The sequence below is a fragment of the Callorhinus ursinus genome, unplaced genomic scaffold, assembly GCF_003265705.2.
Source record: "Callorhinus ursinus isolate GAN/ISIS: 27379988/994484 unplaced genomic scaffold, GSC_fseal_2.0 scaffold16, whole genome shotgun sequence".
Lineage (NCBI taxonomy): Eukaryota > Metazoa > Chordata > Mammalia > Carnivora > Otariidae > Callorhinus > Callorhinus ursinus.
The window spans coordinates 22,863,111-22,889,070 of NW_027397078.1; positions in this window are offsets into that span (position 1 = coordinate 22,863,111).

Here is a 25,960-nt window from a genome sequence, read left to right on the forward strand (position 1 = left end):
ATTGATTTCCACGCGATCCTTCTTTGTTTCTTCTACTTATTTTTTTGTTTCATTTGCTCTTCTTTTTCTATCGCTTTCTGTTTTCTGTGTCAGACTTGCTTTTAAGCTTTATTCCTTGAGAGCAGAGCATCATTTTATCTAGAGCTGGTTTTTCTCCACTTCCGAGTACTCTTCCTGATAGCCTGTGAATTATGACGTTTTTCCCTCCGGCTGGTGGGAACAGTAGCTATTCCCGGCCCTGTGTGAGCACTGAGGATCGCTCCCTCAAATCTTTCCAAGTGACTCTTACCACAGCTTCCAGGAATTCCCTCAGTAGTACGCAGTGATCAGTGGTGAACTGATGCCTCAAAGGGGACTCTTCGCAGATTCTCTGGAGTTCTCCATCTGTGCAGCTCTGCCCTCTCACTTACTCTACCCTGCATTCTCTAGCCTCCTAGAGGTAGTGATGGGAACAGAGAGTTCCAAGACTAGAATAACCATCTCAGCAAGTCCTGCCTAGATGTGCCCCTCTTTTTATAATGTGTGGGTAACCCATCACCCCCATAGCTCTGACTTCTCAGCCAAAATCTGCAAGAAAAAAAAATTCCCACTTCCTCCTGAGTGAACTGACTTTTGGGGCCAGGAGGGTCCATCATTGGTAGTATGCAAGGAAGAAAGCTAAGTACCTGGCTCTTAGCGCCACTATTTATGACACTCGAATTAGGGGGTGAAAAGACCTGTGATTCCAAGTACCTTCCAATCTTATCATTTCATATGCAAAGATAAAGGAGTCATTTTAAAATACAGTGGGAGAGAAAAGTCTGTGCAACAGGCAAAAAAAAAAATGTTATTTCAACAGATTAAAATGAATGGCTAAGTGACAGAAATGAGTGAAGGAGGATGGCTATTGTTTCATTAGCAGTGTAAGGGGAGTAAAAGGCATTGTATCACTGATGTACTGTAATGTTTCCACATTTAAGGAGCTTCTCTGAAAAGCCAGCAACCTAGCCTCAGGGTCATTCTCTGTATCTACAGTGGGCCACAGCACATGCAACATTAATTATAGTCATTAAGGGAGAAGTCTCTAAAATGCCTTCAACTTAGGGTCTCTCCCAGTGAAAGCTCAAGAAAAAGATCTTCTGACAGACATTGGCATTCCTCTGCTCGATTCAGCTTTTATCTTAATAAGAGGGAAAAAAATTACAGGGCTGCAACATGTCAGCCTTTTGAAGAGTTACTTAGAGGACAGTATCCATACCTTCTCCTACCTACCTAAGCCCACCTTTCTTTTAGGTGACTGATTCATAATTCCCATGTATAAAATATGGTAAAGGCTATTAATCTGGAGTTTCTCCAAATATGAGAAAATACAGGCCAATCCTCGCAGTTTCAAGTTTCCAAATATCAACAAACTTCATTACCAGGGGTAATGGAGTGGCCCAGAGAGGTAGGCAATTTCCATGTTATCTTTGGAATATACTTTATATAAAATCGAGAGACATAAGTTCAGTTATTTTCCCCTACCACCTGTTTTTGCCTAATTTAATTAATACCAGCTGAGGTGTTTCAAAGCAGAAATATGGTAAAAGCAGAAGATGCCCTTAGACCAAGCAACCTGAACTCCTACCCTTGGTTCTCACTTCAGAGGGACCAGCTCTGGCCTTCCTCTAGCCACACAGGCCCTATCCTTCTCCTCTAGAGGCCTTCCTATCTCTGGGTAGGAAGAGGAACCTGAAGGTCCAGGGGTACATCTTCACTTGGAAACCATTCCCTCCCCTGCCATGGGATACCGAAGACCCAGAATTCCCGAAGTCTAGAGTAAGAGATCACTTCCCCGGATCTGGCCTCCTGGGGTTGGCAGCGCTGCTGCATGCACACCAATAAGCCACGGGCAGCAGCAGTTCCCTAAGATGCAGGGAGCAGCAGGAGGGGAGGTTCACAAGCCTGAGCATGGCCCCTCTTCCTAAGAGACACCACAAGGCGTGGGAAATAAAGGCAAGCTGAGGGCCCAAACCCCTGAGTTTTACGCTTTCCCTGTGTGAGGTCTGCCCTCACTGAGACCTTGGATGAGAAGCCCATCAGTCACCCTAAGAAGTGATTCAAGCTGTTTAAGTCCAAAAGTTCAATCACACATGCACAGGATGAAGGGAAAACTGGGGAGACTGCTAGGTTTCACCCCTTCAGGCTACCCTCCCTCTCTCCTCTCCCAGGTAAGAGGTTGCTCAACCTTGTGCCTCCCACTTCGTAAGACCAAGGAGAGGGCACAGAAGCACCAGGCGATCCCTGGTCCTTCTTGCCCTCAAGCCACATTGGCCAAAGGCTTAAACCTGAAAGGAAAATACAGTGAACTCCAAAATCTAAATCCACCGTGTTCTTTTCCGTCACTTCTTTCTATCTCCCCTTCTGAGGCTAAGAGAAAACCAGGCTCATGGAACACTCTTGTGCTTAACACAGAATGGCTGCAGACGGAGGATAGGAGAGGCTGCTGGATTCCAATTAACTTCGCCACTTAACTTTGATTGCTGTGTTACTCTGGATGAACTTGCTGTTTATTAGTAAATGGGGGTGAGGCTCTCAAAGATTAATGATGGCAGTGACTGGAGCTACACAATAGGACCCAGATGTTCCCATACTTATTGCTTCCTCTCCTTGACCCTCTTTCCTGCAATTACTAGAGAGAAAACACAAATATGGCATTTAGGAAACCTGACACAGGCCCAAACTACTGACGTGGTTAGGGCCTAAACTTTGAACACCACTTTGTCTCATATTCAGAGAAGTGCCATAATACTGATACCAAAAGGGAAAAAAGTCATACCACACAGTTGAAAGTGGGAATAGAGAAAAAGTGGAAGATACATCAAACATGTATAATGGTTTGATATCAATGCCAAATCTTGATGAAAAAGCCACACTCTACTACATAGCAAATTCATGTATTCACAAAATTAATCATAGAAAATAATCCATACCAAGGGCTCTGCAAAGAAATTACACATGTTGATCAGCTATTTTTAGGCTGATCTTACTGGTCAGTCATCTCTTTCAAGTACAGAAATTTCGTCCATCACTTCCATTTCTCTTAATTGCCTACCTACCACAGAATTTTGGTTAGTGAATCCTGGAAGTAATCCAGTCTATTTAGAATTGCAACCAGATTTTATCACATCAAATTTTTTCCAAAACTAACAGACCAAAGACCAATGACAACGTAAACCTCCCAGTAAGCTACAGGCATAAAGAGAAGAGATTCCTAGTTTTCACCAAATCCCGTTCCTTTCTTCTTCCTGTGTACCTGGACTCTCTCACAATTAGACAAGATCATGTGATTAATTCTGGCAAATGGAGTGGCAGGGGGTGGAAAAGATGTGATTCACTTTCACACCAAGACTGTGAGAAACTTACATCACTCCCCTCTACAGCCTGGCCTCAGCAAATACAAAGCCACGTATTGTGAAGGCAGGATCACAAGATGGTAACTGCCTGGAAGGAAGCTTCACGGGACGAGCTCTAGAACTGCAAAAGACTTTGTGAGAGTAAGAAATAAGCCACTGAGATGTAGAGGAATTTTTTTGGTTGTTCTAACTGTAGAATTACCTACCCTATCAGAAGGGGGATAGGTAGGTCCTCAATGTAAAGATATTTAATACATTAGAGGCGATTTCATAAATGTGATCGTTATACCAACAGATCACTGAGTTGATTGATAGCACATTTAACGTGTATTTATCACTGAATTTTGATACTCTTAGTCCAGAAAGCTTAAGTTTATGAACAAATCTTGTCTGAAGTTTAATTTGAGGGCCTATTAGTTAGAATTACCTGGATGAATTTCTGGTATCAGACATCAAATCATCACATCATACTTGACCTAGGAAATAAAAAAAGAACCACCAAAGATAATCTATTATTTTTTTCCTGCCCCAGGCTCATAAATATACCTTACCCCTTTCACACACACATACAAAGAGTCACAAAAACAGATGCATAGTCCACTCTATGCCAGAGCTCTGCTAAGTACCAGGAATAGAAAATTAAATAACACATGATCGCTACCCTCCAGGGAGGAAAGTCAGGGGGAGAATCACACAAACAATTATGACACAGTGTAGTAAGATCTGTGATCCAGACAGAAGTGGGAGCTCAGTAGAAGGAGAAACACACTCTACTCAGAGGTATATGATGATGTCCTTACAGAAGAGGTGACACAAAGTCATTATAGGAAAAATCGTGTTCTAGGTAGATAAGGAGAAGAATATTCCAGGCAAAGGCATAGCATGTGCCAACATGTTGAGTCACAAAAGATCTTGCCAAGTATTTAGAGACTAGCTGAAATATCGTGTGCTTGTAGGATAACCGTGGGACAGGAGTTGAGAAGAGCAAGTCAAAACAGGATCACAAAGCACATCCAAGTCAAGGTCTTCCACTTGGCTATTGCTGAAGAAGTCACTTCAAAACTCGGTGGTTTAAAACCATAGTTCATTAACAGCTCTCCTGTTTCTTTTGATTGACTGGGCTTACACTGTGGTTCTTCTGGGAGGTCTATGCTTTAGGAGTCAAAGGTTGGCTGGGGCTTTGATCCATGTGAAAGTTCAACCCACTGGGCTGGAGGTTCAAGATGGCTCACTCTTAGGGTTAACAAGTGATACTACGAGCACAGCTGGAGCTTTCAACTGGAGCACCGACACTGAGCCTCTCCGCATGGCTTGTACTTCTCATGAGCTGGCGGCCGAGTTACAAGGTAGAATGCCCCAAGAGTGAGTGATCCAAGAAAAGGGAAGTACTCACGGCTAGTCTCTTAACTCCTGAGCCCAGAAACTGCAACAGCATTTCAGCCATGTTCCTCTTAGAACAGAGTCCATCCATATTCAACCGGAGTAACATAGACCCAATTTCTCAATGCAAAGAGTATGCTACCATCTTTAATCTGCCACTAGGACAATGGCTTGTACTGAAGGCACTGAATAGAATGCAAAAAAACCTATTTAAAGAGGAGATGGGTAGGAAAGGGTTACATTCGAGAACAATGACACTGATGGCAGAGTAAAGACGGATTGCATGTGGAGGCAATGAGAGCAGAAAGCAGAAGCTCAATTATGAAGAAATGAGTTCACCTGAGAAATCAGGAGGGTCTGAAATCCTGATAGCTTCTAGAAGGCTGCAGACGAGGTTGGGGGGGGGAATAACAACATTATAGGAGACATTAAGGACAGGGCTGGTGGCTAGTTTGATACCAAGACAACAGAGCGAAAGAGAGCAAACAAAAAATCAGTCCCAGGTACCTAGGTTCATGTCTAAGTGAATGGTGATCTCATTATAGGAAAAAGTAAAGATTAGAAAAACAAAGTACAATGATGAGGGGGACAAAGAGGGTGAATTACAAATAAAATTTTATTTTTATAACGTAAATGAATTTCTTCTAATGGACGAAAGTTTGTTTTTAAGGGAACAAACAGACATTCCATTTCTGCAGCACTCAGTGGTATCTTTCTGATCTTTTCCATATTCAATAAAGTACATATTGTCAAAGCAAGAAGTATTTTTCCTTCCTCTTTATAATTTTATCTATAGAAAATTCCTTGGCAAACTTGTCAAGATCCTATCACCTGGAAAAAATTAAATTTAATATATCTGACTATTAGAAAAAAGGGGAGATTTTATAAACTCTATGTTTGTCATTCAAGTTCAAGACACACATTTTCTACAAAGCGGTGTTCCACTCTCTTCCATTTTTTTCAGAGCCATCTTTCAGGATATAAATAACTTACATTTTAATCACTGACAAGTGCTACGCTTTAACCACGTCAGGTGAGCCCTCACTTGACTTCCCTGGCAACAATGAAGTGAGATCAATCATCTCCACAGACATCTACTCAGAGGGCCCGGTAATCTCGACTCTGCAAAGTGAATGGAATGCCAACTACAGATACTTTGTCACCAAGCATAAAAACAGCACAAGTGCTCTTACTGTTCAGCATTACTACTGCCCACGATTGGCTACTGGCAAACTGGAACGAAGGACAGACCTCAGAGAAACTCCACACAACTGAGTCAACTCTAAACGACCACGTGTCACAGATCATATATACGGACTCTAGGATTATGCGCACACCATGCAATAGAAAATGGTTTGAAAAATGCATTCTCATTAGATTTTTTAGATTTTAATTTTATTATTACACAGAATCCTCAGACCTCATCAGTCTGGAGAATCCCACTGACATTACAGGATCGAATTTCTCTGGATCTCACCATCCAAGATTTCTAGCCCCATACAAGCATCCCCCATTCATGCTGCTCAGCCAGTTATTTCTAGGGGTTGCCAAGGAATGCCTCATGTGTGCTCATGACCAAGGTCTATCAGTTCACACTTGACACTATTTCTTTAATCTCTTGAACCTGTGTCCTTCCATGATGACTGCTGAGGCCCCCACGTATGACCAAGCTACATGAAGGTACCTGGCCTCCTCCCCCTCTGTCACCATGGTCACATCACTTCCCACTAGATACATACCACTTCCAAATACCTTACGGCTTTTATCATCTGGAGCCCTGAATCAATTAGCTCTCAAGGAGCATCTCATTCCCTCGTACAAATGGTCTCCTTCAGACCCACCCCACCTCACTGTCAGATATACTCAAATGGGACTCTGGGCCTGGCTTTTATTCCAAGCAAAAATGTCCACAACTGTTACTAGTACAGATCACAAAACAAGCTCATGGAGACTTTGAGCCTAAATGTAAACTTTCCAAATGAAACTCTGCTCTTCTGTTGCTATTTGTTTTCCCCGTTTCAAAACTGCTACTCTGAGAGTGACCTCGGTGAGACGGCAAACGAGGATGCTCCAGGCCCTCATTCTTCCATCGTAACATTTTGAAAAATAACTGAAGGCTGACAAAAATAACTTTCGAAGAGTCAAAAATCTACAGCAACCAAACATCTCATCAAGAAAAAGGTACATTTGAAATGGCTTTGACCTTTTACTTGCCTTTGCCAACCCCCCCTTCCTCCCCAGTGTAGCATCATCAGGAGGAAGTGGCCCTACCCCTGGTTTCCCCCCCTCGGGCCACCGGAACAGTAGAACATATGTCCAACATTCTCATCTGGATGCAGCCTATCTAGCCTTGTGCAGAAAAGGTATGTCAACCCCTAATCTAGGGAACAAAGTGAACAGAGTCAAGACGGCTAATTAGGAGGCCTCAGAGAAAGCATGGCTTGAGGTCATGTCTAAACGGAGGGGCTGACAAGAGGAAAGAGATTAAGCCAAGAGATAACAAACGTACAAAACGGAAGCAATTTAACTCAGAGGGGCCATAATGAGGAACAAAACTAAAGCATTTCCAAAATGATGAATAGTAAAATCACTGGCCAACACCAAATTTAGGAGGAGAAAGCTCATTCTGGTGAGTGCTCTGGGTGTGATGGAGTGTGGGTGGTACCAAGAAATTCAAGTGCAAACTAGACCAGAGGACATGCTTTAACCTCTAGGTTACAGAGTCATCAACATGGAGATGACTGATGCAAGTTATGGGAGATGATGAAATCTCCACGAGAGAAAACAGGAAGAGCAAAAGGCCAGGACTGTGCAGACAACAAAGTTGTACACTGAAGGAACAAATTTGACAAGTCAGTCATTCACCAAATGCAGGTATCACTAAACCTAAGAATTTGCCTCCTGTATCTCCTAACATTGTAAATGCATTCTCACTTTATATGCTCTTCTAAAAATCTGTGCTGACTATAGGGGCGGGGGGCTCTGTTGGTCTGACTCTTGATTTCGGCTCAGGTCACAATCTCAAGGTCTTGAGATCAAGGCCCTGCGCTCAGCGGGAAGTCCGCTTAAGATTCTCTCTCTCCGTCTCCCTCTGCCGCTCCCCTTGCTCGTGCTCTCTCTCAATAAATAAATAAATCCTTTAAAAAAATCAAAAATAAAAATCTGTACTGACCACCTAGAGGGTGCAAAGCATCGACTGCATCACATGGTAGAGAGGAACAGGAAAGAACTTGGCTCCTGTGCTCAAGAGTTTCTAACTTCATTGGGACAGGACAGGCGAGAGAAGAGAATCACAAAGTTAACCCCAACTCGGGAAACAAGGAGGTTGAGGTAGGTCCAAAGAATAAGCAACCTCAACTTACGCATTAAAATACAGAAGTTACATACGTAAAGCGTGTGGAATATTTTACAGTCTCATTTTATGGCTCTCTTGTACCTATAGAGAATGCTCCCAAGCCTGGAGGGATGGAAATGATAGCCCCTAAATCTTACTCATCTATTGTCCACTACTGAACACTGCAGGCATTGAGTCTTTCCAAAGGGGTACCATGGTGACATCAATACACTTGCCCTGATGGAGGATTACCCCACTCGCTCTGTAACACGCCCTTCGAGTCCTTTTCTCTGCGCTGCTCTACTTGACAAAACCAGCTGTCCATTGTCCTACTTATACATGGAGAAAAATAAATTTATCAATAAAACCTGCTGGTCGGATTCCTTCTAATCTATCCAAAAATCAGGGCCTTAAGGCATCAAAGATCACTCCAGTTGTGATCTTTTTCTGCAAAGCAATGGCAGAAGTGCAACACAATCATGGAAGCATTTTCCTCTAAAACTGGCTTTTAATCACATCATTTTATAATGTAAACAGCCAAGTGGCTTACACGGACTCTGAGGCCGTCCAGTCCTCCTGGGGCCTCCATACTCTCACTGGCTGACCTCTAAGAAGAGCCAAGGGTAAAGAAGAAATGCAATGAAGCAAAATTGACACTGATTAGAAAGTGTTTAAGGGGGGGAATGTAAAAACCTCTGTTTTTATAGACAAATCCCCAGATCAAAAAAATCTTGGTAGACCAGTTAAGAAAAATCTCTGCTTCTGAAGAGACCAACCTCCGGGGAAGCTTTCACAGATGATAAAGTTAGCAGTCGCAGTGATTGAAAGGGGACATTATACTTTAAAATGTAATGCTGTTAAGACAGATGTGGTTAGGAAAAGAAAAAAAAAAAGACTACACTGCACATATCTAGAAAACGAAAATAGAAATAAAAATGCCTACTTTGCCATATTTTCCTAGGAGTTAGTCTATTTATCTGTTTTCAGTTAAGGAGGGAAGGGTTTGAGTAAAAGATATCCTCCCTGTCAACACGTTAAAAAGTGATCAACAGTCAGATAAACTATCACAAACTGATGGATTTTTATTCCGCTCAATTATTGACTGCTCACTGAAGGACACTCTTCCCCATCCAACAGGAAATCGCCTTCCTTCGAAATGAAAAACATCCATCAACCTACACAATACAAGTTTTATTACACACATAAAAATCCTTATTTTATCCCCAGCCAATGTTTCATGGAGTCACATCACCCTATCTAAATAATAGTGGAGTTCTGGAATCAAGAAGGTCTAAGAAAAAAAAATCTTTGTATTGCAAGAAGCTTCCTGCATCTCTTGTGTTTTTTGGTTTTTGGTCTTTGATTTTTTTTTTTTTTTATTCACAAGCTATAGCAACAAATTAGAATGACCTCCGGAATCCAAGGAAGCATGGGCTGGTTTTCCAATTCCTTTGACGAAGACTAAATTTTTTCCTCAGGGCTCCTTAGAGTTGACCATGTTTTTGTTAGGGTGGGGACTGGGCTTGGGGTAAACATGAAGGAAGGTGTTTTCCCTGAGTTTAGATCACGCTGTTTGATCAACAGGACTAATGCCACAAAGCAAGAGATACATAAAAAGAGGCTCATTAGAAAAAAAATCAGACTTTTAAGGAAATAAAGTATGTATTGTATTTGAAATTCTGCAAAGCCTGGAGAAAGGAGCAGTTGGTCTGTGTGTGAGTAGCTGAACAAGTCTTTCATTGAGACATGAAGCATTTATAGCACAAATCCTATAGATGCCAGTCCGTGTTTGCAACATGACTTAGTCCCTAAAGCAGTCAACTGGACTGACAGTAATTTGGCCGCCAAAGAAGTCACTCCATAGATCATGAGGGTTGACTGGATGAATCTGCTGCTTTGCAGGCTTTTCCTTCCTCCTCCATGTGTATTTTCCTACAAGCACTGTAAGTGATCAAAAAAGTGTACCTGTCCCTGATAGCAGAGACTCATTCTTCAGGTAAAGATACACAAGTAACCAAGATTCAGGGCCACACATGTTCACTGCACCTGCCAACTCCTCTTGCAATCTACCAATGTCTCACCTTTCAAAACCCACCACAGGGACATTTTCTTGGCACTATTAATTACAAGTATTACAGTAACTTATGTCTGCTACTTTATTTTTTATCATCTCATATCATGCTACTCACACTACTTGTAAAACGACAACCACCATTGGCAGCATGAGGTAAATACTGAAGGAGCCACCTACTTCGGACATTTCCATAATAATGGAATTTTTTGCTATAAATGTAAACTGCATTTCTAAACAATATTATAAACAAACACTGCCAAATTCATTTTGAAGCCTCTAGTTTACACTGGCACTTTTCCATAATGTCCAATTTTAGATAGTAAATATTTAATACTAATATCTCTTCTATTTGCATGAGCAGAAAATGTTTTTCCTGGTTCTTAGAAATGAAGCTATCAACCTTATTAGATTACTAGGTAGTCTGGGGTCTTCAAATACCAACATAAAGTAAACTGACAGCTGAACTGTTCCACCTCAAAAACGGTCTCATCTTTTAATTTGCCAGACCACACATTCTCCAATTTTTCCTCATTGAGTAGACCACTGGTCAACAATTGTTTGGAATAGCCAAGCATTTCTGTGTATTTGCTGTGGAGACAGAGGGCATACTTGGAACTTAACCTAAAACTGTATTTAGTCAATTAGGCAAATCTTTTATTGAAAGACTGAACTACACTTTCAAAGTCCATAATTATCATTACACACTTTTAAAGCCTTAGGAGCACAAATGCCACAAGGTTGATAACAGAGTTTCACTTTACTGCTACAGAAACAAAACATCTCAAAACAAATAGGAAAGCAACATTCAATAATCCAGCCAAGACAACATCAAATTTAATTTGGCACATCTGAAGGGTCAAGCATACAGCAAGGCAAAATTGATTAAACTCTCTCAGCAAAGATCAATCGAAGAGATGTCAGCAGAGTCACCACAAGAGAGAACCATCCAATTCTGAAATGTCAACAAAAACAAAGCTGTGATATCTGGGTTTCCACCCTGCAGTGCATGGATCTTGAATGTACCAACTGCATCACCCAGATTGTTAGATTTCTACCTTACGAAAATTTGAAGAAAAGCTTTGTCAATCTATTTGGCTTTTTATTTTGAAAAATTACTAATTACTCAATTTTGTGAGTAAATAAAAAAGACGACTCTATTTGGGTTTGGAATTGGTTAGCTTCACCAGGCCAAAGGAAGACATTCAGCACAGTCAAGCACCTGAATTAATATTATTTATCATTTAAAAGGCTACATTAAGACACCCCAACTAAAACTTTATTTACCATCCTGCTTCAATGTCTGAATTTCCATCAATATTAAATCACTTGTCATCACCATCTCCAGATGTCTCCTTAAAAATGCAAATATTCCTGGGAAACAGAGTGTACCTAGGGTTCTAGCTTCCAAACATAATGTCTTTTTGTAATTTGGGGGGGGGTGCCCTGGTGGACCAACGCTGGTGCAGTGGAGCAAGGCTGTGCCTCTGGGTTCAATTTCTGCCCTGACCAGCCTCCACAACCTGCAGCGTTTGTGGACAATTCTAGGCTGCCTGTTGATGGTCAATCACCCCAGCTCTCATTTCCTTGGGAGCTTCCGTATTTCTGTTGGATGCTTGTGAAAAGTCATTAACCGTAAGCAAAACCTTCTTGCAAGTCCCCAAAATGAAATTTCATCACTCTGCCTAGAACTCCAAGGACTGTTGATCCAACCAAGACTCTTCGCCCTGACCCCCATGATGGCAGCCCCAAAAGGAGACCCTCTTAATCATTCGACGCTGTTGAGTTTCACTCCTCATCATTTCCCTACCTGTAACTCTTTCTTCAAATGACAATCTTCTTCTAATACTTTTATTTCTGGAGCTTTGATTCAGTGGTGTGCTAGAACTGGTTCATACGGGTCTGCTAGACACAGCCAGGTGTGCACAGCTCCCCACTCCACACTCGCTAATGTTATGTTGGTAGCCTGAAATCAGCCATAATGGGAGTATTTATACTATGGAAATCAGCAAACACTACAAATCAGGGCTTTTTGTAAGCGAAGAGCCAATTTTTAGACACTTACCAGCACACCATTGGATTTTCAAAAAATGACAAAGTTCTCCTACTCTCACAGAATTAGTTTCTTCTTTTTGTTGTTTTTTTTTTTTAAGTCAGTCAACTGAAAAATGGTTCCCCCAGGGTATCACCATATATTTCGAAGCCCTCTCAAGTGGAAGTAGGCCATTTTACCATATTCCTAGAACAGATTTCTTTTAGGAAGCTCTTTAAAGCCTTCTATTTAAGAAATACTTCTCCTTTATACCATTCTAGAAGCATCTGATATATAAAAAACATTCTATAATCATTTAATTCATGAAATTTTGTCACACGTCTGCCTCCCCACTTTACTGAAAGCTACTTGAGGGCAGGAGCCATGTTATAGTTATCGTTGTACATCCAATAGATTCTTCTGGCTTCCTATTGCTGTCAAATATTTCTCATCCTCCTGTAGAAGCATTTCGACTTTCAAAGACAATAGCACCTGGCTCTATTTCCCTCTGCAGCCCCTCCTTGCAGTCACATCTGCATCTTGAGCAGCTTCCTCATATTCAATGAGAATTCAGTCCTCCTTTCAAACCTGAGCCCAGCTCTCTTGCTGGGCAACTTCAACATCCTTGAGAATGTGTCATGCAATTTATAGTGTAGGGGTCAATGGCAGGCTGCCCCAAGATGAGCCATTTTGGCAAGCAAATTATTTTAAGCTGAAGGCAATCAAGATCCTTTGGGTTCTAGAGAAACTCCTGCCCCTCTCTTAACTACATACAAGAAACTAACTTGGAGGGTCTTTCCAGAATAAGGCTTGTCAGCAGCGATTAACCTTATCTGAGTAACCCATCTGTAAGTCAGGACAAACATCTGTTTACCAAACATTTGCTTTTTCATCTTCCTATGAATTGCATTCCTTCCCTTTGAAGTTCTAGACCCCAATCCCTTCTTAGTTCAGGATGACATATATACCTCATTTTGCCTGTGTTTGGAATTTGCATGTCTGTGTGGATTCCCGGAACCCATGCTATTACATCTGATTTTCTCCTGTTAATCTGCCTCATGTCAATTTGATTCTTAGTCCAGCTAGAAGAACTCTTGCAGGGGACAGGCGTTCCTGCTCCCTGACAGTAGCCACTAAGGTCAGGTATTTTTTCAACCACATTCTACTTCAGCTATTATCTCCTAAAGACCATATCTTGGACCTTCATTTCTCCAGGGCATTTTCCACTTTAAATATACTGTGGGGGGAAGAACAAGAATTTTCCCTCTACCCTTCAAAGCTCTTGGCCAAGACCCCCCCACCCTGGAATAAAAGACATATTAACAGGAGAAAAACAAACACAAGTTTAATAACATGTATTAAATGCTATGTGCATGCTAGAGGCCTAAGCAAAGTGAGCAATTCCCCAAAGGGCTCAAGCCATCACCTTAAATACCATCTCCAGCTCAAGACAGAAGATGTTGGGGCTGGCCGGGGCGGGGCAGTGGCGCAGTTATGCAGTTATGGGAGGGTAACAGGTAAAGCACAGGAAACAAGAGTATGGTTGTTTTGCAGATTGAAGTCCTTGCCTTCTCCAATGTTAAGAGTCTTAGAAATTTAGAGTCATCCTCTTCCTGGTACAGGGAGGGAGACAGCCTTACAAATCAAGATTCCCTTAAACATGTAAATGTCTCTTACAAAATAACTTCTTCATTTTCAGAGCTTATCCTGTGTCTGCAGTTTCTTAAAAATAATCAGCTCAAAATAATCCTTATGCCAAAGAGCCGTATTTTCGGATGGCAAATTCTGCTCATATTCAATACCGAACTCCAAGTTCCCACTGACTGAAACAACAGCTCTCCTTCCATTATACATGCGGCTCCATTTAGCCGGACTCTACAGTCTTTCCTTCAGTCCTCCTCTCAGGTCATCATACCCACCCTTCCAGTTCCGCCTATTTCCCTGTAAAACTTAAATCCCATGAAGAGCCATTTCAATCCCTTTCTTGCTAGCACTTCTAACTCATTAACTCTGCCACCTTCTCTCCTCCTGTATCCAGCCTGCTGAGGGACACAAAAAGAAGACAATGGCGCCGATAGGTTCCCTGACAGAGTCATGGTCTCCAACTGCAGGTGGCTTCCAAGGGGCACTCGGCAATCCTGCTTAGAAATCCCTAATCTGCTCTTGCTTTCATTGAAAAAACTTTTTGCATCTTGGTGAAATATACCTACCTAATACTTATTCTTTCAACCATTTGTGTTTTGCTTTCATTTCTACAGGAATTTTTCTGAACACTTACCACATTGACCACTCTCCTAGAAACCCCAGCTGTATTCTTAGCTCCTTTCAGGGAACAAGCTTTGCTCCTCTATCACAGGTAAGAGCAAGGCTCTCATGTAAGCCCACTGCTAACATCTGCAAAGCCCAGGGCAAAAGTACAAATGGAAGCCTTTGGCTACAGCCTTCGCTTCCCCATTTTTTTTTTCCCTACCCTGCTCTTTCCCACACCATGCGAAGCCTCCCTAACAAACCTAAGGACAGCCCAACTCGTATGGCTAAGCTCCATCCACGTCCCCCGACCAGATGCCTCTTGGCCACCCCTCAGACCCAAGGGTCCTAACACCTAATGTCATACTCCTCCCTTAGGAAGACAGACTTGGGGAAGAAAATTGTGCAGGCCCTCAAAGTGAGCAGAGATACTAGGGAAGAAAATTCCAAGGTCTCAGCTACCTGGAGCATGGTTTAGAAGGGGAGTCTCAAACTCAGGGGCCGGGGGGCATATCCCATTAGCTCCATGGACCTGTCAGCCTTTAAAGAAGGTTGGAGGACCAGAACAGTGCACACTAAGCACAGGGCCCAAGGCCAGAGTTCTGGGCATCTGGGTTCTCTTCACTTCTTCATACTGCACCATTAACACCCTGCACTTTAGCCATACCAAAAATTTTTTTATTTCACAAATACGTGAGGGAAAACAGAATATGCCACCCTAAAATATACCACTTTGGCATTAGATTATTTTGAATTAAAGTTACTTAAGAAACAGCCAACACAAGAAGGCTAGTCTAACTCTCCTTTGTCCCCCTGAAAGCAAGAAATACATCTCCCATGTGAGAGGTGCCCTCCCTGTATAGGGAGGGGTAGAAGGCATCATTATCACCAGGTATATGGAAATTAGGACCAAGAAGGTTATATGAACAAACCTGGTTACTTCACTCTTTTGGTACCCCAAACCCAAACTTGTATCTTATTATTGACAAATTTTTGTCTACAAGGTACAAAAGCTGCCTGCTTTAGTCACCCTGAGTCTCATTTCTATCTATAATCTGTCTTATATCACTTTAATCATTAGACCAGCCAAAGAACCCAGAAGGAAAAGCAATCCTCCCCTAAAATGACATGGTCTTACCAGTCTGTACCTTTGATCATTCCCTTCTTCCCATTTGGAACTTCTTTCCCCATCCACTAGTCTGTCCAACTAACTTCTCTCGGACTCAGTTCACCCGTCAGCTCATTTAGGAAGCCTGAGTTAGTTACACTCCCCCTGTGCTCCTCCACACCTAATCAGTTTCTGACTGCAAGTAGGACACCGCGGTGCCATGCTTCCATGGTGGTGTCTAACTACACAAGCAGCTCTTGAAAGAAACAGACTACATCCTATCCTGTCTTTCATTCGCAGATTCTAGAACCATTTCCTAATTCTATAACGGGTCCTGGGAATCTAAACTCAAAAAATAGTCGACAGTCAACATTAAATAATGAATGATTGCTTATTTCCGGTATTTCTGGTAACATTCCATATTAAAATAGGACTATTCTTTCTTAAAATCCACTGAAAGATTCTTGTCTTTTTTGTAAACAATAAATTCCAACAAAACAATGACTACTTTCTTCTCTAACCAATAGGATTCCTCTATCAATCGGGGAAAAACCCACATTAGGGAACAATCTGGAATTTGGGGTCCCTGCCAGAAGCAGACCCTAAGACAAGGATTTGGTTTCAGGTAGTTTGTTTCAGAAGTGATCCCAGAAATCACTGTGAGAGAGTGGAAGAGACAGCAAAAGGAGCAGAGCTAATAACAGGTGTGTTCGTAGGTAGTCACTGCTATGGGCATCTGCACCAGGAGTGCCTTCCCGAAAAGAAAAGCTGTTTGGCCTTGGAGGAGAAATTTTAACCAACTCAAAAATGTCTGGTCTCTTTTTTTGAACCTTCAGACTCCTCTACTTCAGGAACTGCCAGTTCCTCTACTCCATCACACAGTCTTTAAAGCTTTCCACATTCTCCCTGTGTTTCACGCGTGCGCGCCTCATCGTTTATATTAATGACGAAAAACATCAGGCAATAAGCCCTTCTAATCTGCTTTGCCAAGTGGAATGTGTACGGCTAAGTAATGTAAATTGCAGATTCTCTACCATAAACTTCACTGTTTGGTAAACCTTAGATATTCACAAAAGTCAACTCCCAAACTAATTCTCAAATGCCACCTTGGAACACCTTTCCCTATCCTAAAATATACACACAACAAATAGGAAACAAAATTACTACAGAAAGGAAGTGCAGGCTCCGCTCGCTAGAAGCATGCTCAAAACTCAATTTCATGCCGTAGCAAAATTCAAGTTTCTCAATTTCATGGACATGTGTGAGGAGAGCTGAAATGGTAAATGTTAAAAGAGCTAATGCCAAGGGTCTCAGTTGGCTTTTCCTGTACAACAAATCATGCCCAACTCATGAAACACAACAATAGGCACTTATTTTTGCTCACACATCTGTGCAATCGGTTAGGAGTTCAGATGATCTAGATTGGGCTCAGGCTTAATTCTAAGCTACAGATTAGGTTCAAGTCTGTTTCACAAGAGTAGCCTCCTCCCCTTGGACTAGAGAGTGGGCTAGAGCATGTCCATTTCCAACACAACGGGGTAAATCCAACAGCACTGGTATATTTTAAGCCTCTATTCCCATTACATTCTCCAGCATCCCACTGGCCAAATTAAGACATATGGCCAAGGCCATTATCAGTGGGAAAGGGTGACATGCAATCTTCCCATGGAGGTAAAGAGGGAGAGGATTGTTATTTGCTGAATAATAATCTAATCTACCACCCAAAGTCAAAAGTCATCTCATGCTCAATTTTTTCCTAGGAATATAAACATCAAAGCAAGCCCCCCTAATAATGTACCAAAATTAGATTATATTCAACGGTTAGGAGTTCAAAATGTAGTCTTTTTCTAGTTCAGTCCATGAATATTTTGTAAACAACATCTACTGCATCTTCACATTTCTATGTTTTATAAACAGTTCAACAAATTAGATGTCAAAGAATCCTAAGGGCGGAAGTTGCCTGATAAGAGGAATCTCATAAAGAAATTACAGTATATTTAGAAACCAGAATGACATTTCCATCCTTTATTTGTTTACCACTTGAACTTTAGCAACTATATGGCAATGTATTAAAAGTCTTATTAGTCATTTTCTTGGTGATTTTCCAGCCTCCTGAAAAATTATAGACCCAACAATAGCTCAAGGACTTCATAATTCACCCAAATTGTCTAAACTTCTGGAAAAGCTTTTTTTCTGCAACGCTCAGGACTTATAGCCTATGAAGCTCAAGCTGACCTGCTTTCAGCTTGAGGTCTTCCTCAATCTGTGGAATTTATGAATAAATCCATTTTGGCTATCATATCTGTTTATGGTAAAGAGATAAAAAGTCCTTCTCATTTTTGAGATGCCAGCAGTAACAGCGGTGCCAGCAGCAGCACTATTCCAATTACAGCCCTGACCAGTGGCCACCAAAGCGCCACTTTATACATAAGCCTCATGAAAGTGCCCCAGCATGGTGGCAGGATTCCAGGAGTTGTTACCCTCTGTACTAATGTGTATCCTTACATTTGGGGGAGTTATTTATGTTTCTTTTCCCCTGATGCTCTTTAGATTCCTGGTCAGTGATAATTTATCATAGATAGGGGGAAAAAACACAATACTTAATTAGGTTTTTAAAAGGTTTGACTTTAGCTTTGACTATAGTGATTTTTATCACAGCATGGGCAGAGAGAGGAGAGAAGCCAACAGAAAGTAGTGAAAAGGAAGTCCCAGCAGGCAGGATGGCAAAGTTTTTTAGTGAGAAAATTAGGTTGGACAGGATACACACAAAGCACACTCTAGCAAGCAATCGATAATGTAAAACTTGGTATTTAGAGGGCATCTTTTTTCCTAAGAATTCAAGCAACTTTCCAGACACAAAGTACCCACTTTGAGTAACATTCATGTGGGTCAAGAAGCAAGTATTGCTGGCTCAGACTTACAAATGAGGAAACAAGAAAGCTAGGTTATCTGGTCAAATAGAAATGTTGCCAACCAGGGTCTGTACAACCCCATCTAGCCATCTATACTACAGGCTGTAGGATGGGAAACTGATAACATCAGGTGGTCCTAGAAGGTGGGAGTATGGCAAACCAAGAGGGCTGAGAGCACATCAACCGGCAAGGGGCTTCTACACTAGCGGCTACGGTTCTGACTCATGTAGAAATCATTGATAGCACAGTATTTCCCCAAGGCTGCTGGTTTGAGATCTGTGAATTCTGAAAGCCAAGGTGAAAGAGGACTTCATTTTTGGTACTATTTCTAATAGAAAACCCTCAACACACACGTGCACACACATGGGTCACCGTGAAAATGAAATATTTAGGCTAACGGAATTTAAATAAAATAAAATGAAATAAACATTCAAAATTATAAGGTCTAGGAAGGAATTAAACATTAACACAAACTCGGGCACCTGGGTAGCTCAGATGGTTAAGCGTCTGCCTTCGGCTCAGGTCATGATCCCAGGGTCCTGGGATCGAGTCCCACATCGGGCTCCCTGCTCCTTGGGAGCCTGCTTCTCCCTCTGCTTCTCTCTCTCTCTCTCTCTCTCTCTCTCTCTCTCCCTCCCTCTCTCTCTCCCTCTGTCTCTCATGAATAAATAAATAAAATCTTTAAAACAAATCCACTCATTCTTAAAAAAAAAACATTAACACAAACTCACAGAAATAAAATATATAGGAGTCCAAGCAAAAGTCATGAAATAACCTTCCTGCCCACAATAAGAAGTCTAGTTTTGGTTAATGCAGTACTTAGAGTTCTTTGATAAGCTCTAAGATAAATGTCAACAAACTCGGGTAATTCATAAAAAGACTTATTTTTAAAAATGCTATTTCCCACTCTTATCTTATTATTGTAACTTTAAGATCCATTTTAATGACTACGGAGGAGGAAAAATAACTTTCTTTCTACCCTTCTAGGTTCTTGGCTGAGACCTCCCCGGAATAAAAGAAAAATAGGAAGATGTCTAAACAAGTTTAATAGCATGTATACCCCTGTGCACATGAGACAGACCCAGGAAGACTGAGTAACCTCTGAAATGGCTTAAGGTACCACCTTGAAGACCATCTCCAGCTAAAGACAAAAAAAGATGTTGAGGGTGGGCAGTCAGTCATGGGAGGCTATCAGGAAAAACACAGTAAACAAGGCTAAGGGTACTAGATTTAAGTTGTTGCCTTCTCCACTGCTCAGAGTTTCTAGAGATGTAAGGTCAGCCTCTTGCTGGTGCAGAGCTGAAGATACTCTTCCAAGTGCAGATGTCCCTTATACATGTAAATGACTCTTACAAAAGGGTAACTTCTACTTCGTTTGCAGAGCTTCTCCTGTGTCTGCAGTTTCTTAAAAAAATAATCAGTCTAAAATAATCTTTATATCAAACAGACATATTTTAGGGTGGCAAATTCTGTTCCCATTCACATCTAAATGAATAAATGTCCACTCATCATTTTCCTTTGCCAAAAATCAATGAAGTCTCATTTCTTCATGAATTGTAACAAATATATAAACTATTTTAGAAATAATTCCCCTGTGTCATTTAAAAGTAAATGGCTCCTTACCTTTAGAAAATAATGTACAGATTCCACCACTTTTGCTAATGATACAGATTTGAGTAAAGAGTCCACCTAAGAATGTGTTTTGAGGACCACTAGTTCATGTATTCCTTCCTCTAAACGAGCCACTGTTTACAAAAACTTCCCACTTACATTAACATTTTACAGTTGAATACTGAGAGCTCCAATGAGAAAACACAGCAATACAAAAATTACAAGAGATTTGTTTTTCAGGGCTCTTGAGCAAAATCCCCATAACCTTTCCAACACAATGGCTTATCCTCTCACTACAGAAAACTGGACAAAAAAAATCTAGGAAAAGATTAGAAATGCCAACAAAAATATTCAAAGAAAAGGGGTTCTTTTTTTGGTTTTTGTTTTTTTTCCTGGATATGGGACAGAATGGTATAGCTGTTGTTGAAATTTTGTGTGCTGGCATGTGTACATGTACATACACACACACACACAGTGTTGAAAAAGCACTCAGAATGCTTGTGTGCTGTCCACAGAAGTAGATAAGCAAAATAAAGACAGATGGCAACGAATTAATCTAACACCCAACTCTAACACTTTACAGCTATATTGCCATTACACACTTCTCTACTGTACTAATTCAGACTTCAACTTGACATTGATCACAAAAATATATGCATACATTCAACACCATCTGCTCTCTAAGTACAATTCAAGGAAAAAGAGTTAGCCACCATGGGATGTCAGTAGTAAAAGATGATTCTAGGGTAACACTCATCTAGTTGGAAGAGCATGGGTGGTCCAGCTGGTATTTGCCAAAATTCAACAGATACTTCTTCCATTCAAAACCTTTTCTCAAAAACAAAGTGGTACAATGCACAGAACTTCATGTGAAGTAACCCTGTTGTAATTTATAGAACTTTACGTTTTCAACTTGAATTGAAAACTAATCCAAGTTGTATACTCTTGATTTGCTGTTTTTCTGTCAGTAAAATTGTAAAATAACAGAGAAAAGGAGATTTTCAATGTGCCCAGTGTGCAAAGAATTTAATGTTCTATGTATAAATACGTAGAAATAGGAAAATCAAATGTCCTGCTTCCACACACTCATCAGAGGTACCAAGCTTTCCAGAAAGTTCTTACCCATCCTTACTAACCAACCAATTTCTTCACACCCTAATCCTAGATCAAGTCTAGAGGCTTGAGATCTCTCTTGGTCAGGATATATGTTAAAGGTTACAGACATGTCACAATTGCATTTCAGGCTGCCCATCACCAGGAGAAGAAAATGAAACATGGTATCATGAGGATTCAGAATCATTTAATGCACTGTTTTGACAGACTTCAAATTCTTAAAGTAAAAGAAAACCGCTTAATAAAATAGAAATGAAGATGAAAATACTGCTATGCAACAAAGAATATAATGGAAGGTATCTGAAGATATTTTGACATTTTCCCCCAAACAATACTCTTTTTGTAAATTTGTAAACAAGAGTAAATATATTTATGATGTGGGGAGAGAAAAGAACAAAAACACTTTCAGGAATAAATAGATTTAAAATCCTACCAAGCAGCGTATTTCTAACATTACCACTAAGACCTAAGTGAAAACAATACAAAACTAAATGAAGCAAACAAACAAACAATAATCAACATAAAGGAGTTTGCCCTTTTTGCAATAGCTATGAATGTTCAATGAACACAAAAAGGCCCTTACAAAGAAGAAACACAGTCATAAATGACGTTTCAAGCCTTTAATTTACTGGTACAGTAATGGAGGTTGAAGGCAATTAATGCCATTAACCAACATCTCAGGAAAGAAACCTTAAGAATAGCTGTACCTACAGTTATGCAAACTCACTTCCCAAACACTTGAAGACATTACACAATTCAAACTCCCTATCCTCAAATGAGGTAAGAGATAATGGGTTCCAATTTTTATTTGGCATATAGGGCATACTCTAAGATGTAAAGAAATAGGGTTTGGTAGTGTTTTAACTACAGGAGGTGCTATCCCAGTGAAAACAAAGTAAAAAATAAAATACACAAAATTTCTACCTCGTTAACAGCTTTCTTAAAAGCTTTCTAAAAAGCATCAACCAGCTTTATAAAAAGACGCTTGCCCAAGGAAATGCAATCATGTTAATAAAAATCCACTTCAGACATTTCCTTTTTATCACATTGAGCCAGGTTCAAAAAGCAAACGAGAAGGTCTCATTTCTGTTTAATTGCTATTAATAAAATTTGACGCATTTGGGTAAATTTTGCTAAAAAATGTGGCTTGGTTTTAAGCAAAGTTTAGATTCCTCATGTATGCGCATATTTCACAAAGGTTATGCCTAAGACTAAAGGAAATATGCAGTTTTGCGTGAAAACCTGGACACAGAACTAAACCACAATCTATCATTCCCTCTACAAAGAATTTTGCAAACCTGTAAAGTAGGTTTACTTGTAAAGACTTCTCAGTACTTGAAAAAGTAAAGTAAAATAGGTGTCAGAGGCAGGGTGAGAACAGAGGAAGATCAAAGGGTTTGCAAAGAATTCGGCAAAGGATGTAAAAAAGAAACAAGAAGTATGTGCATACCTCATGGAGCATAGCACCAAGTGGAAATTCTGATGGGCTTTTCATTCTTGATAAGCCTAATTATAAATGGTGGCTCAAGGACAAAAATAACAAGCAAGGTGATTTCACAGTTTTGTCTGGTTTTGTGTTTGGGGAGTACCATGTGTGGTGTGGTGTACTTTAAAGTCAAATATAGGTCTATGCCAAGGACAGGTAAATGGCTTTAATTACATATACACATTTATATACACGGAAAAAACAGAACAGAGTGAAGGGGGCAGAATTTGCCACTTCAAAATAGTCCTCCTTTGGCATAATAATAATCAGCTGAAGATCATCCTTCAGAAACAACAGACCTAGGATGGTAGAAGTTAAAAATTTTTAGAAATTAAAAAAAAGAAATAGCAGACACAGGAAAAGCTCTGAAAACCTAGCAGAAGTTCTCTTTCGTAAGAGAAACATACATTGATAAGGAAAATCTCCACTTGTAAGGGTGTTACCCTCTCCATACCAGGAAGAAAAGGGTCAATCTCGGGAAACTTGTACCACTGGAGAAAGCGGAAACTTAAATCCACAGCACAAACTTCCCCCTGTCTACTGTGCTTTGCCTGAAAACCTCCCAAAACTGGCTCCCCCGCCTACCCCAACATCTTATCTTTAACTGGAGGTGGTATTTAAGGTGATGGCTTGGGCCCTCGTGGTGAGTTACTTAATTTTCCTGGGTTTCTCCCATGTGTACAGGAGGTATATATGTTATTAGACTTCCGTTTTTCTCCTGTTCATCTTTTATTCCAGAGGGTCCTCAGACGAGAACCTAGAAGGGTAGAGGGAAAATTATTTTTTCTCCCCTACAACAGAAAGGAGGAGGAAAAAAAATATGCACAGTGCTATTCATGTGCAAAGCTCTTAGTAAGCCTCTCTGCTTCTTCAGCAGAGGGCACTCTGCAATGAAAAGTGGCTGGAAGCAGAGGAATGCTAGCTTTCCACTGTAGTATCCAAGATTACAGTTACAATGTCAGACGCCAAAGAACTAACTTCGTGCTGTAACTGATCTCATCTAAGTAAAACTACAATGATCATGCTGTGCTGGTCAGATGAGGGTGAATACACACCTATTCCTGCTGAGTCTGCTGCTCACCCTCCACCCCACTGTTACCCAAACTTTCCAAGCTGCCTTCTGAGCTTAAGAGCAGAACACTACACCAAAAACTAACGATGTAATGTACGGTGATTAACATAACATAATAAAATCAAGTTAAAAAAAAAAGAGCATGTGTGTGCAAAGCAATCAATCCTATGAAAGCTGAGAAATTACTATAAGTTGCTGAAAATATCAATGTTCTGGCATGCAAATCCCTTATTGAAAAATTGATGGCTTCAAAGGGAAAACACTCTAGAAAAGAAACCTTCCTTTCTGCTCCAAAATAATGCTTAAAATAAGTTCATCCTTCTCCTTTCCCAGCCCCACAACATGGTCATGGTTATGATACTCCAGAAGCCTCACCTCGCTAAACAGGCATCACAGGAATAGAGAATGCTGTAGAGGGCAGAAAAGAAGCGTAGCTTTGTAGTTAACAGAAAGCCTTTGGAGCTCTGAGGTTCTGCCACTTATTCAGTTAACTGTGTGATCTTGGACTAGTTACTTAACCTTGCAATGTCCTGGATCTCTTGTTTTAAATCAGTGTTGGAAGGTACGAGAAACTGAACTAAATAATCTGTGTCAAATGTTCAGCATTTGGCATTGTAAGCACTCTGGAGATTTCAGTTATTATCATCATTAGTAACAGTGTTCATTGTCAATGCCAACGGCTTCTCAGTAGCTCATTACTTTTTACTCTTAGAATATTCACTTGTTTGGGTATTTTTAGAATTACCAAAGTATATAGTTAGGTAAACAACAATAAAAGGTCCCACTCTTCTCAGTCTCTACATTCCTACTGTATTGAGATATTGCTAAATTTTAGCACTAAAAGTTTATAGCTTAAGCTTCCATCAACCATCTCTCTCTCTGAGTGTATATGGTGTGTGTGTGTGTATAATCTATAACATATATCTATAACAAACACTGGGATTGGGGTACCTCCCCAGTCGAAGAATCCACATCTAACTTTTCAGCACCCAAAAACTGAACTAGTAACAGCCTACATTTGACTGGAAGCCATACTGGTAAACACTTGATTAATACCTATTTTGTGTTATATTATATACTGTATTCTTATAATAAAGCTACAGAAAGGAAAACGTTAAGAAGTCATAAGGAAAATACATTTACAGTACTGTAAAAAAATCTGTAAGTGGATGTGCACAATTCAAACCCTACACACACACACACACACACACACACACACACACACACACACACCCTCTATATAGAAATAAATATGGCACCTATCTCCATAGTATACATCTTTTCTTGAACTAGTTCTCTTTACTTAAAAACTTACATCGGATATCTTTCATGTCAGGAACTATAGTGCTATCCTGTTCTTTTTAATACAGTATTCCATTCCCTGGCTGGATCATGATTTGTTTCACCAGGCCCCCACTGATCAACATTCAGGTTGATTCTGGGCTTGTATTACAAATATCACTGCCAAGAATATTCTTTCACAGAAATCTTTGCTGTGAATTGTGTAAGACTGATGAATCACAGACCTCTACTCCTGAAACAAATACATTATGTTAATATATAAAAAAAAGAATCAAAGGAAATAAAACACGTAGAGCACTAAAAAGAAAGAGAGAAAAAAAGAAATCTGAGCAAATATATCATATAAATTCCTAGCCATGGCAAAGCTAGGTCAAAAGTGATTTATTTTTTTTAAGATATATTTTACATATTGCCAAATGAGCCTACAAACAGGTTGTATCACCTTACATACTGTCCAACCACTTACGAGAAGAACTACACATTCAGTTCACTAATAGTCTTCGTTACTGTATTTAGTCGGGTGGGGTAGAAGCTAGGTCTCAAATTAAAATGCCACGTCACACAAGATCAAGAACACTACCTTTTCCTACCTTACCTGTCCTTTTCCCATTGACATACAACACAATGCCTGGCAGACTGTTTCACCCACAGGGACCCTTCACAATTCCTTCATTTAGTGCAAGTAGTGAATGGGAACATTGGAGAAATCCGAAGAGAGAGTGGGTTCTATAGGAGGAGAGCTGGGAACATACTATACTCAACACAAGCTTTTTTCACTGTTTGCTCACATCTTGTATCTAGCCCGAGGAATATTATTTGCCAACCATTTGGGAACTGTTGTCACAGAAGATACGGTTTATAAATAAAATGTTTTTTAAACCTCAGAGTTCTAGCATGCATTTTTTTTGTCACTGTACT